Source organism: Capsicum annuum, unplaced genomic scaffold (assembly GCF_002878395.1).
Source record: "Capsicum annuum cultivar UCD-10X-F1 unplaced genomic scaffold, UCD10Xv1.1 ctg2969, whole genome shotgun sequence".
NCBI classification, from domain to species: domain Eukaryota; kingdom Viridiplantae; phylum Streptophyta; class Magnoliopsida; order Solanales; family Solanaceae; genus Capsicum; species Capsicum annuum.
Genome location: NW_025836197.1, coordinates 693,106 through 706,024, shown reverse-complemented (window position 1 = coordinate 706,024; position 12,919 = coordinate 693,106). Strand labels below are relative to the sequence as shown.

Genomic DNA, 12,919 nt, shown 5'->3' with positions numbered 1-12,919 from the left:
CTCAAGTCCACCATGGGTCAGAGACCATCACCATACCTATCCAAACCAAATATAATCCAAATAATAACAAATTGAAATACAACTAAGGGATAAAGATAAAATAGTTAATATAATTCAAGAAATAAACTCTAGCACCAACAGCACCATCCAACTCACACATATCCATTAAAGCCTCTAAACCAACTCAAATATATTACTAGGTTGGGACATGCCCTTAATAATGACATTCACAATAAAAATTATAATGTTAATGTGAACTTTAAAATTCTAAAATATAGAAAGTGTAACACCTCGTAGTCATAACACTTTTTTAATGCATCAAAAATGACCTTTAGGACCCCCGTAGTGATGGTATATCAGTACAAATGATGTAGGAGGTGTTGGGGTGTTTTAGGACCTCAAAACTAAGTAGGCATCGCAAAGTAGAGCCTAGGCAATTTCTAGGCATCGCATTGCCATCGCTTACTGCCACTAGAATTTCTAGGAAATGGCCTAGGCGTCGCGCACCTTATGGCTATTCCATGGGCTAGATGCTACCCACTTGATGGCAAGGACATGGGCTTGGCGCCGCATGGCCAATGTTTTGCGGCATAGGGACTCTTGTTTTGAGTTATTTTAAGGGTAACAAAGTCTTTTTACATTCCATAACCATTCCTAAACATATTTACACGAAATTAAGGTCCCTAAAAATGTATTAACAATATCAAATCCCTATTTCATATTCCTTAAGCACAAGAGGAGAAAACTAACTTAGGGTTTGACCATTCAAGCTAAAAGGGTTAATTTCTTCGTGATTTCTTCATTTTTAAGGTATGTGGGGCTATCCTAAACTACATGGATATAAGTTTTAAAGTTTTTACAAGATTTAAAATATATATGTACAAACATATTATGAGATTTAAGATTTATTTTGAGATCATGTGTTGGGAACCCCGATTTATGATAAAATCTTGTTTGAACCATGGGGTTTTTCCATAAATCTGAATTATATTCATATGTATCGGTGTTATGAGTTTGAGTAGTTATATGAAAACATGATTTACATGAATTCCCTCTCTTGTTATGAAACCCATTATTTTGATATTGCTATTGATTGTTTACATAGATAGTTGAAAATTGATTTAAGCATTTTTGCCAAAGTTGATGGATTGTTATTATCTTATGAAAGAATTGAGAGGGATTTTATCTATATTATTAAATGTTCATATTCACTATTAAAGAACTTGCATGTGCTCAATAAAAGATGATGACCACACTTTGCAAAAGAAATGAAAGGAGAGTATTTTTCATGAATTTTCATGTGTTTTGAATTTAAAACACTCTCATGCTATGTTTAAATGCTTTTGGGTAGTCAAATGATATATTTTCATTAAAATTACCAAAGCATAATATGATATGGCTTATAGAGATGACTTGTATGTCTTGGTATGATGATATCAAATAGATGAATGCAATGATAGATTCAGAACAGATTAGATTACAGATTTTATGCAGATTTTGTCTTCAGTAAGATGTATGTTTCAAAAAGGTTAAAAATAGGATTTAAGAGATTTTGGTGGTTACCTGAAGAAGGCACAAATTCAGATAACTCAATGCCCAAAACTCTGTTTTGCTGATACGGGTTTTATTATGTCCCAAGAAAGGTATTATACGCTGGACTTGTTCTCTTTGGCATATTAGATGTAGAAAATCCAGTTGTTGCGGCAAACATGGGTTCGGGGATTGGCCGCCAAGTTAAGGGAAAATTCCATATATCTCGTGGGATTGTAGATATGTAGGGTGTACCATCTAGCTAAGAAGAAGTGAAAAGAGTTGAGTCATGATTTCTAGAAGATGTTTTGAAGCTCATTAAATTATGCTCATGTATTTTCAAATATTTTATGCTGATATTTTTCATGAAATGCTCTAACCTATGTTGTATAAAAATGTATTTTATTTTAGGTATTGTACGTACCAGTACCTTCGTGTATTGACCCCTATATTTTAGGTTTTATGGTATAGTCTCAGGGCTCATCTCATCAGTTTAACACTTAGGATATAATAGAAATGGGTGAGCCATCCATCTTTCAGAAGGAATTTACTTATTTGTTGAGTGTTTCAGTTTATGGTCTAATTGGGGGCTTTGTCCCTGTCTAGATAGTAGTTTTCATTAGAGGCTTCGTAGACGAAAGTTGAGTATTATATTGTCATATTTGTCGACACAGTTGTATTCTAAATTTCCCTTGATTTTCATCATATCTTCCATACTTTGATTATGTATGGATTATGCTTATGGTAGAATGCTAAGGGATCCCTCGGGCCTTTGTGGTTCGGGATTCCCATCGTGGTTAGGGCCTCAGCTCGAATCTTGACAGAAAGAAATCAATGGAATGAGCAAGCTTTCCAAAAGATGGAGGCTCACCACTTCACCGCAAACCAACCTACAAATCAGCTCACCTAACTCTGCACATGGGTAAAAGAAGTGTCTTTTGACCCTACATTATAAGCAATGTAGTATACTAGGATAGTTAGCTGGGTGTGCACTAGCATGTAACTCAGGATAGGGATAAAATAATGCCATTTCAAAATCAAGACCAAACTCAGTGTACATATTAAGATACATGCATACATACATATGAATATAAAATGTTGGGATAGACAATAAGGTTTACAAGAGATTTAAAACCATAAACCTAGACTGTGTATCTCTAATCGTCCTAAAAACACCTACGGGTTATATAGGTCTAGCTTTCCCCATCGAAAGGGCCCCACTATGTGTTAGCTGCACAAACTAGAGAAGTCCAAGGAAGGTCCAAAGCCACCGAGGCTCCAATCATTCTAAAATATATATGTATGAAATGTGAACTATGCACACAACCACCAAGGCCCCCACACTGACAAATGTGGTTCCTACTATCAGTCCCCTGGGACCTCTACCTTTGAGCCACACATCCCTCTTTAATCCCAATTAAAAAATTTACACATAACCCATCCATTTAACCAAGGATTCATCCATTTAGTCATTTACCAAATGGTATCGTCATATATATTAATTATGCTTGCAAGCCAATTCCATTTTGCCAAACCAAACTAATTAGCCATAAGACTCCAAAGTTCCAATTTAAAATCAATCAATGGCCGCTAAGGCCCTTTAAAATAATTTATATTCCATTAGACTTTGTATGAAGTGTAATAGTTTTAAAAGTGGTTAAATTATGCATATAGCCATGTTTCAAAGCCAATCTCATAAGGTAGGTTGAGGTTAATAACAATTCCAAACAAAATTCTATAAAATTAGGTGAATCCATGACCCTCATTCCATTTAACATGTACCTAATAAGTTCCAAAATCCATCAATAAAGCATAAAAATGCATGTAAACCATAGAAATACCATTTAAACAATAACCATCCAAAACCCTCAACCCAAATTCCAAAATCAAATATTAAAACCACATGAATATCAAACCATTGCATGCAATGATAAAATACAAGTTTAAGGAAAGAGATACATGCCTGAAAATACAAAGTATTTAGAGAAGAAACCACACTTTGAGCCCAAGAATAAGCAATCCCTAGAAAGCCTAGCCTTGTTTGTGATTGGGAAATTTGAGAAAGAAAAGTAGTTTATGTTTATGTTAATTGGGTGGAAATAGGGAAAGGGAAGGTTTTAAGTCATGGGAATAGTTCAAATAATGGGGAAAGACCAATTTACCCTTAATTTAAAATATACAAGAAAATAACTCTTAGTCGCTATGGGTTTTGTAACGACTTGTTATCACTAGCCATGAGTCATCACCATGACTCATAGTCTGGGTAATGTCTCCAGGCCACCTTCACTTGTTTGGAGCCGAATCCCACTCTATGACTCATGGGTCCTAGTCATTATCAAGACAGAAATATGGGTAATCCTCACTGGTTGGACTATGATAGGCACAATATGAATCATAAGGAGTCTTCATGACTCATCACATGAGTTGTATCAGTGAGCCCAAATCACAAGGAAAAAATTAGAGTCCAAAACCTAGGGTATTACATCAAGGGATAGTTATTCACACATGGAAGATCATTTAGGCTAAAAGTGGATTTTATTCAAAAAGCGCTTATGATCCTTTCCTAACCGACTATCTTACAACCTAGACAAGACTAACCAGGAGATTTCTAGATTCAACACACAAAGGAAACTAAGTAGAATCTCACACACACATGTTATAGGGTCACATCACAAACTACTACCTATCGGCTCATTCAATTGTTAGAAATTATTATCATGTCCCTAATCCTAATGTCATAAAAAGATCCATAATGGTCACACATATATACATATCAAGTAGTTTTAAAACATATTTCTAAAGGGGTATATTGTTTCTTAAAAATCAACAAAAATATGTCAACTACCCTAGATAATAAAAAATCTCCTAATTACATGCAAACACCACACAATACAAAATAAAAACACAATATGACATAAAATTAACCTAGACATGCTAGTTCTACAACTATATTGCAGATGACAGAAAAAGAAGCACGACAATAAGGACCAGTGGTATACCCTACCCAAAACTTTAAGACTACACAATATTCGTAGTGCATGTAAATAATGTAAAGCAAGGAAATGAGGACATATCTGGGATGCACTAGGCCTCTCTGTCATGATCATCCCTATGTAGAGTATCTGGACTAGTAGTGACAGTGGTGGTAGAGATGTACTATTAGAGGTTGCACTTGTAGCTATCTCGGCACGCCTTTGCCTATTAGCAATTTTTTTTCTTTGAATTATGTGAGGCCCATTTCAAGGTCTGATCATCTGGTACATCCATATCTTGTAAATCTATCTCTTTACCTCTCTTAGCCCCAACTGTGAGGATCATCTCCTCATCATCTATGAATAAGTCAAAGTGTCTAGGCCTATGTACAAGTACCGGCTGAACAAATGGAGGTATAACTGGAGAGATGGCTAGAATATTGCTCTTAATGAGAGAGTTTATCTTTACCTATAGTATAGCCACCTTCTCTCTAACTTTACCCTGATTTGATGCTCAATATCACTAAACTTGACTGACACTAAGTCCTCAAAAGAATCTATACATGTATGCACCTCATCTTGGGACACTGACATCTTAACCCAGTGTGTAGCCTAAAATATAGTCTCTATCGCCTCTAGTGTCATCTAGACCCAAGGTTGGATCTACCCATACAGCGATGCCACCTCGGCCTCAACATTCTTTAGTTAGGTAGTATAGTACTCTAACTATCTACAAAGCTTTGCAAGAACTCTTGAAATACTAAAACTAAACCTATAGAAGTAGCTATAGTAGAGGGGTGAGGAGGCACTATAGATGTCCCAAGAGGATCCAAAGTGGAAACTAGAACTGAAGTGAAAGTGGTTGTGGTCCCCTCACCCCGTGTGCTCATGTCATGGGCCTCTTTTGGATCCATATCACAAAATCCATAATAATACCAACATTTCCTCCTTATCTATTAGTAGGCTCTATTTGAACTGATGGGCCCTTAAACTGGGCGAGAATCACTATCAAGAGGCCTATGGGCCCTTTGTGTAAGGACCAGGTTGGTCAAATCCTTGATCATACTAGTTTGGGCCACGATCGTCACCTCTACACTTGCATCAACACCTGGAAACTCCAGCATATCAGCCTTATCACCCAACATCTGAATAAGATAAGGAAAGGGTAGTACTGCCATATCACCGAAATCTCTCTCATGAAGCCTGTGTATGATAATGGTTGCAAAATCAATATCATAACCTACCATCATGCTCACTATCAATTCAGCTCCATCCTACGTCAACATGTTGTCCCAGCAGTTGGACATAATCTATAATAGACTACCACCGAACAAAACTTTATGGCAAAATTCAATGCCTCCTTCTTGATTACACCTTGACCCTCGATTTGAGGGGTATCTTCACCAAAAATTGAAATAAAACTTACACCTTCTCATCATCTCTACTCTCTCTCTCATATGCTCTATATACTATTAGAAATTACCCCTATTACAATAGACTTTTTGGTAACGGTTCCAAAAGCATTGCAATAGACCCTCTATTACAATGGTTCTAACTGTTGCAAAAAAAATTATTCTAATAGAAATTTTTTATGGTATAACCATTGTTGTTGTTCAAGATGCGTTGCAATGGAGAGTCTTATAGCAACAATCTCATGAACTATTTCCATGGAGTCATCTATGGCAATGCTTTATTGGGTTAAAATAAAATATTGCAACTTTTTTTTATTTTCCACACCAACATTGGCAAAAAGTAAAGAATTATAAACATTTTCCCCCAATTTCACTCTTATAGGTCAACTGTGCTCCATAATTGCCATTTCATCTCATAATTGGGAGCTTTAATTTCTTCATTAAAGTGCATCTATAATTTCAATTTCTTCATTGTCCCTAATTTCAATTAAAGAAATTGGTTCACTATGCTCTGACTTCACTGTGCTCTGACACTGCTGCTCCCACTTCAGTTCTTAAATTTGCACTTCATATTTATGTAAGTTATTCTGAATCCTTTTTGTATTTTATGAACTTCATCTTAATTTTTTGTGTCTGCTTTCTTATGCGGTACTTGAGGTGAGGGTATTGCGAAAACAACCTCTCTACCTCCTTGAGATAGGAGTTAAGTCTGTGTACACCCTACTACTATACAGAACCGACCCATTTTCATACCAATACTATCACTTAAACCTACTATTTACACAATAGTAATGAGATAAGTAATCTTATAAATGTGGTAGAATAATGTCGGATTTAGATGAGGTAGATTGATAGGTCTTTTGCTCTATTGGATTCTATGGGAGTATGATAAAAACGATTCTTCAATTTTTTGCTTGAAAATTAGAAGTTGGTCATTGAGATTCTTATTGCAGATTTCATGATTTAGATACCCAAAAAGTGTTCTTTGAAAAACAATGAATTGGGTTGGTAGTAAATACAACAAAGCCTAACCTTTTTGTGGGATTTTGAAGAGGGAGATGAAAGATCTTTTACTTGGTAAAAGCAGTAAGACTGTTGTTGGAGATTTCATGATTTCAACATTTGAAAGGTGTTTTTTAGCAGACTACAATAGGTTTGGTGGTAAAAATAACAAAGACTTGATCTTTGTGGGATTTTCTGGTGTTATAGGGAGGTTTGAGATATGTTGAGTTTCTCATGAGAAGCATTGTCTGCTTTACTGATGCTGATTCAAGAGTAAATGGGTGTGAGAGGAGTAGCCCAATTTCTTGTTTTCATTCCTGTGCTTTTTACTATAGTGGCATAAAATCCCAAAAGTAAAATCCTAGGGGAACATTTACTAGCCAATCAAATCAGTTTTGTGGGGATCAACCAGGAATTGGTACTGTATTCCTCTTTAGCTTACTTTTACACACTGCTTGAATATGTTTGTTTTTAGTGGTTTTTTTTTTCTATTTACTTAGATGGTAGAAGAGCATTGTTTAGTTTTTGATTTCAGTATTATTATTAGAGTATCTTCAATTCTACTATTACCTATTGTTTTCTTTGCTTCATTTATCATACTATTTGTGGTTGTTATTGTATTTTTCTCCATTATTTGTATGGTCTTTTACTACTGTAATTTTTTTTGTACTAATTTTGATATTCTTCACTTAAGCTGAGGATCTATCGGAAACAACGTCTCTACCATCATAAGATTAGGGTGAGGTTGGGTATACCTTACCCTACCCAGACCTCCACTTGTGAGATTACGTTGGGTATTTGTATTTAAAAAAAAGATATAGTTGAACATCATGGATTGCTTCTACAGAGTAGATTGTTAAGAAATTAGCATTACATGATCCACTATTTTTAAGAATATATAGCAGTAGTTTATCCTAATGATCATATGTTTCTATGTCCATGTTCACAACTTTTATGTCATCTAGTAATTTTCCTGCTTTTAGCATGACCTCTTAGTTTGTGAAGCATTTGGTGTAGCATCTTGTCAAAGAATGTGAACAATCTATGCATGAAATCATTTAGATAGAATATTGAGTTAACTCTCGAGATCAACGAGGCGATTCAACAATGTACTATTTACCCACCAAAAATCCAAAAAAGGAGCATTTAGCAGAGAGTTGCTCAAATTCTAAAATTCATTTTCCTACTACCTATCTTATGACTTATAATTGAAGAAGAGAATCCCAATATAAGAATTTAAAAAAGGAATCAAACTAAAAATGTACTGCATTATTGTCTCTATTGCTAAACTCTGACTTCACATTTCATTATAGTTCTAGATATGCCTATTCTGATAATTCTTGTTGTTTTTCTACCTATGTTGTTAAATACTCACTTAAGCGCTAGAGCTAGGTGAAGCTTTGGTAGAGGACATCGCCTTATTTAGCTGGAACCTCAGTGTAGGCATGAGGCATCAAGGTATTAAGGCATGTGTGTCATTGCCCATTGACTCAATCTTTGAAAGGCCGTCTAGACAACAATTATAGTTCGACAAAGTGACATTTTAATTGTTACCGAAATGCCATGAGACATCAAAATACTTAGGCTTGTTTTACTTGGAGAATGTTTTATTTTAGTCACTTGATTGTAGTTGTTTCAATTCCTTTGTCCATTGTATAATTTTTAATTTATTTTCACTTTTCTTAACTAAAGACTCAGTTCATCGCATTTTGTGCTTAAAACTAAAATAGGTATACATACTTTTTATGCTTTTTGCCTTTGACAACAATACATTGAACTTCTCTATATTTTTCATTTGTTAATTCCTGCTTCAAAAATCTATTTATATTGGTCCTAACTTCAGTCCCTCTTTCAACAACAATTCTAAAAATGTCCCTCAAGTTTGCTTACTGTCATGTTATTTAATTCATATAGTGTTAGTAGCTCTTGTGATTTAATAGTATTTTGATTTGTACATCTTTGAGAATGACTATTCATAAGCAATTCTTCTTGTAATCTTCTGCTGCAGGGTGAAGAATTATAGTTGAACTGTATGCTAGAGTTGAGACATTGTAATAAAGCTGTTGAAGATCTTGAGTTTAGTGGTCCCGAAGAAGAAGCAAGTTAGAGACACCAACATATTCTTTCTCTCTTTCATCTTACTTTAAAGCTAAATATTAGGCACATTAACACCCATTTGTAAAAGTGTTGTAGCTTTTACCTGAATTTTGGTAGCTACAGTAGAACAATGAAAGAATTGATGCCTTTTTTGTACTAAATTTGAATTTGAAGATTTCCAAGAATTATGTTTTTTGCGTGTCTGATGATTTGTATATATAGTTATCTAGTCTTTTTTAATAAATATAGTTCTTGTTTATTACACTCTGACATGTGTAACTTATTGTGTATTCTTTATTTCAATGAAAGATCATCAAAGAATAGAACATTGAGCTGCTGGAACGCACTGCAAAATTTAGAAAGCAGGCTCATGCAATAGCTAAGTGGGACAAGAGGATCCTCTAGAATCGCGACATTCTTCTCAAACTTGAGGTAACTTGAGATTTTTTTGAAGTAAGCATTCTTCTTTGGAAAATATCCAGATTTAGTTCATGCTCTGTGTTAATCCCTTTCTATTGTATATTTGTTGCATTCAGTAAGATCTTAGTCATTTTTCTCTTTAATTTTTTGTCTAATATCTAGGTGGATGTTTCCTGTTAAGAGATCAAGTTGCATTTTCCGAGATTAATAGTGGAGCACTATTTACATTCTAATTGAGGTTTGTTTCTATGTCTATCAAAAATGTTTCTTGTAGCCTTGCTCTATAAATTTCCCTTCAGTTATTTTTCCAAGGGAATTTGACGATATGTAATTACATTTTTGCTATCTCAAAGTAAATTTTCAAAGGTTGTTGATACACAAGATAGCTTAGAGCGAGAGCTGGAGCTAATTAAGACCCATCAAGAAGATATTACTTAGTTACCATGATCTTTTCCTGTAATTTAAGTCTTAATTTAATGATCTAATGTCTAATACATTATGTGAGTTTGAAATCATTCCATGCTTATCCTATCCTCTGGAACTTTTAACCAAAAGATTGTTGGTAAAATGGTCTTTCAGTTACGTACTTATAAATATGCTACTCCGGTTGAGGGTAGAATGTGGCAATACATAGTAGTTTTTACCTTGTATATTGAATGAGTATGGAATTTACTTATTCGTGGATCTTTGCTACCTATTCAAGCCTATGTTTCATAGTCGCTTGTGTTTTTTTCCTATTGTAACTCCTGGGTTTGTGATTTCTAGTGATTGTCATTTTTAAGGACAAATACTGTGGTAATAACCCACTATATTTATAATATTCATATCCCATCGGTAATTGACTTTGCTGATTCTATGTACACTATGCTCTAACTTGTTATGGAATGATGTTAACGTAGAAGTTCATTCTCATTTTTCTCACTTTTGTTAGGTTGACAAGGCATTGCAAAGCATGGAAGAAAAAGCTGGAGAGAATTTACAAAGATAAAAGAGGAGTGATTCTTGATGATGAAGTATGAGTGCATCTTTTATTTCATGGAAAATGGTTGAGGATTTCACCACCAACAACAACAATAAAATACATCTTATAAATACAAGATTAACCTAGAGACAGTTTGTACCATTCCTTTTTGAATTGTTGACAGAGGATTTAATGTCAATCTTTTTGATTTTGAATTTTTTGAAACTTATCTCCACTCGAATTTGATACTATGTGGGAAAACTAACGATCATTGACTTTAACATTTTTCTATTGGGTTTAGATTACTAGTTTGTTGTATATTTTAATTTGGATTATTATTAATGAAAGATTTTATTGTAATGTGTGTATATTTACTTCAATTGGTATTTGAACTATTAATGGTATTTGAAGTAATTGGAATAGTTGGCAAAAATCGCTGCAATAGATAATTATAATAGTTGCAATAGGTAGAAAAAAAAATATTACAAAAAAACTAAAAAAACCATTGCAATAGGTGTCAAAAAGAGTTGCAATGGGTAGTTTAAAACCGTTGCAAAAGATCAATAAGCATTGTAGTAGATATCTGAAAGACCTTATTGCAACGATTTCCCATCGTTGCAATATAGTCTATTACATCAGTTCTGAACCATTGCTATAGACGATACAAAGCATCGCAATAGAAGGTTAGAAAAGCTGTTGCGATGGGTCTATCTATTGCAACGGTTTTCGTAACCATCACAATAACCATTGCGATAGACCTATCCCAACCCTCACATACGCAACGCCCGCCTAACCATTGTGGTAGATCTATGGAAATGGTTTTTTAATCTATTACAACGGTTTTTAAACCGTTCCCATTGGGCTAATTTCTAGTAGTGTCATCCCACATTGCATGTTTGTCCCGTGCAAATATTAACCTATAATGACACTCTGCAGTAGACACAAGAGCTATATAATTAGGGTCTAAGACAACTCGATGGATGGTCATTGCTGAAATATGGACTATGACCCCTATCATAAGTATCTGCTCCAATTGGGGCTTGTCTACATGCCTACTACCTCTATACGTAGTCAAAGATACTGTGGCATAGTAGAATTTATAGAACTCCCTCACCATTGCTTAGCTGTAGGAACCCAAAGGTCTAGTCATCCACCCCAGTTGATAGCATTGGAACATAACCTATAACAATGATGGTCCGTCCAACCCATACAACTCAATCTATCTCTACTCATAAATAATCCTCTTGGGTCGGCCGGCCCCAATCATAAATATATCATACTCATAAATAGTCCAAACTCCCTCTACACATCTCCTCAAGTTTAGTTCATTAATAGGTTCTATCGACACATGTGTAGGGTTGAAAGACTGATTTGTCTGAGCTGCTGGCTCTGTGCCTTGTAATGGTACCTGTGGTAAAGTCTGATCTGTACCCTCCTGAACTACTGCCTCGGATGTATCCTACAACCTATCCTCAAATTGGAGACCCCGTGTGTATGTGGATAGAAGTGACATAGATACTATCTCATCATTATCATCATCCTCTCCATCCTCAAAATAGGAAGAGTATAGAGGTAACATCCTAGCCAACTTCATCCTCGAACTGGTTATTGGTATATTGATCTGTGGCTAAGCTTTAGGCTGAGTAAAAATAGGTCGTTTATCCACTGTGAACGGTCTGCAAGTGGTATGCCCATGGTAGCTTTAATAATAGTCTCAGCTACAGCATGCCTTTGGGCTCTAGCCCATGGTCACATCACTGTGGTTGGGGATTCTTTGGTTGCATCAATCAGGTACTCCTCCATTAAGCCACTGCTCTTAGGGGATTTATCTCATTTCCTCAAAGGTCCTGCCTTCTTTTTTGAAGCCTTTGGTGCAATCTGTACCTAAAAAACCAAGTGTTTGTGTCCAAAAGATAGTGAGGACATGCAAAACTTGAAGAAAAGCTCAAAATTTGAAAATTTCTACTTTTTCTAAATTTCATATCCCTAAAACTTAAACTTAGTCCAAACAAGTCCAATATTGCACGTAAAACTAGAATCAATTTTTCAGTACAAGTGCAACATACAAGACCCTTGGGATTCCTCGACCTATTCAACTTTAAAGTTTCTTAGGGCATATGATCATTAAATTATAATCCAAGAACAATGCGCCTAATTTTTATTTTAGGTTCCTACACATAATGTAACACCCCGAGTCTACACCCGGATGCCACATGGTTCTTACGACCCCGAAGGACCACAAGATAACCCATGAATGGTACCTATTGTAAGCACTAAATATTAATACTGAAATAATACGGAAGTTAGGATAATGTGACATAAGGTCCATAATCTGAATATTGATAAAAATAGAAACTGATAATAACATTTGAAAACTGAACACTATCTAAACTAGTCTAGTCTGAAAAGCCTCTAGCTGAACTGCCTGAATTTTGAGTTGATGAGACAAGTCCCCAACTAACTCCGACTAATAAAATACTGAATCTACTGTAATATTGAAATAAAAGAATATCCTCGATAAATGA

At 35.0% G+C, this 12,919-nt stretch overlaps 1 long non-coding RNA gene across 2 annotated transcripts; it reads left to right on the top strand.

Annotated features, from left to right (window-relative positions):
• Positions 1-5,948: 5,948 nt before the first annotated feature.
• LOC107872393 lies at positions 5,949-10,754 on the top strand. 2 transcript variants are annotated; one of them, XR_001674808.2, is made up of 5 exons: positions 5,949-6,491; positions 8,925-9,018; positions 9,323-9,445; positions 9,596-9,671; positions 10,365-10,754. It is a non-coding gene; the product is annotated as an uncharacterized LOC107872393 (long non-coding RNA). The 2 variants fall into 2 exon arrangements; XR_001674809.2 differs by lacking the exon at positions 5,949-6,491 and adding an exon at positions 6,718-7,334 and having other exon boundaries at positions 10,365-10,680.
• The last annotated feature ends 2,165 nt before the right edge of the window (positions 10,755-12,919 follow it).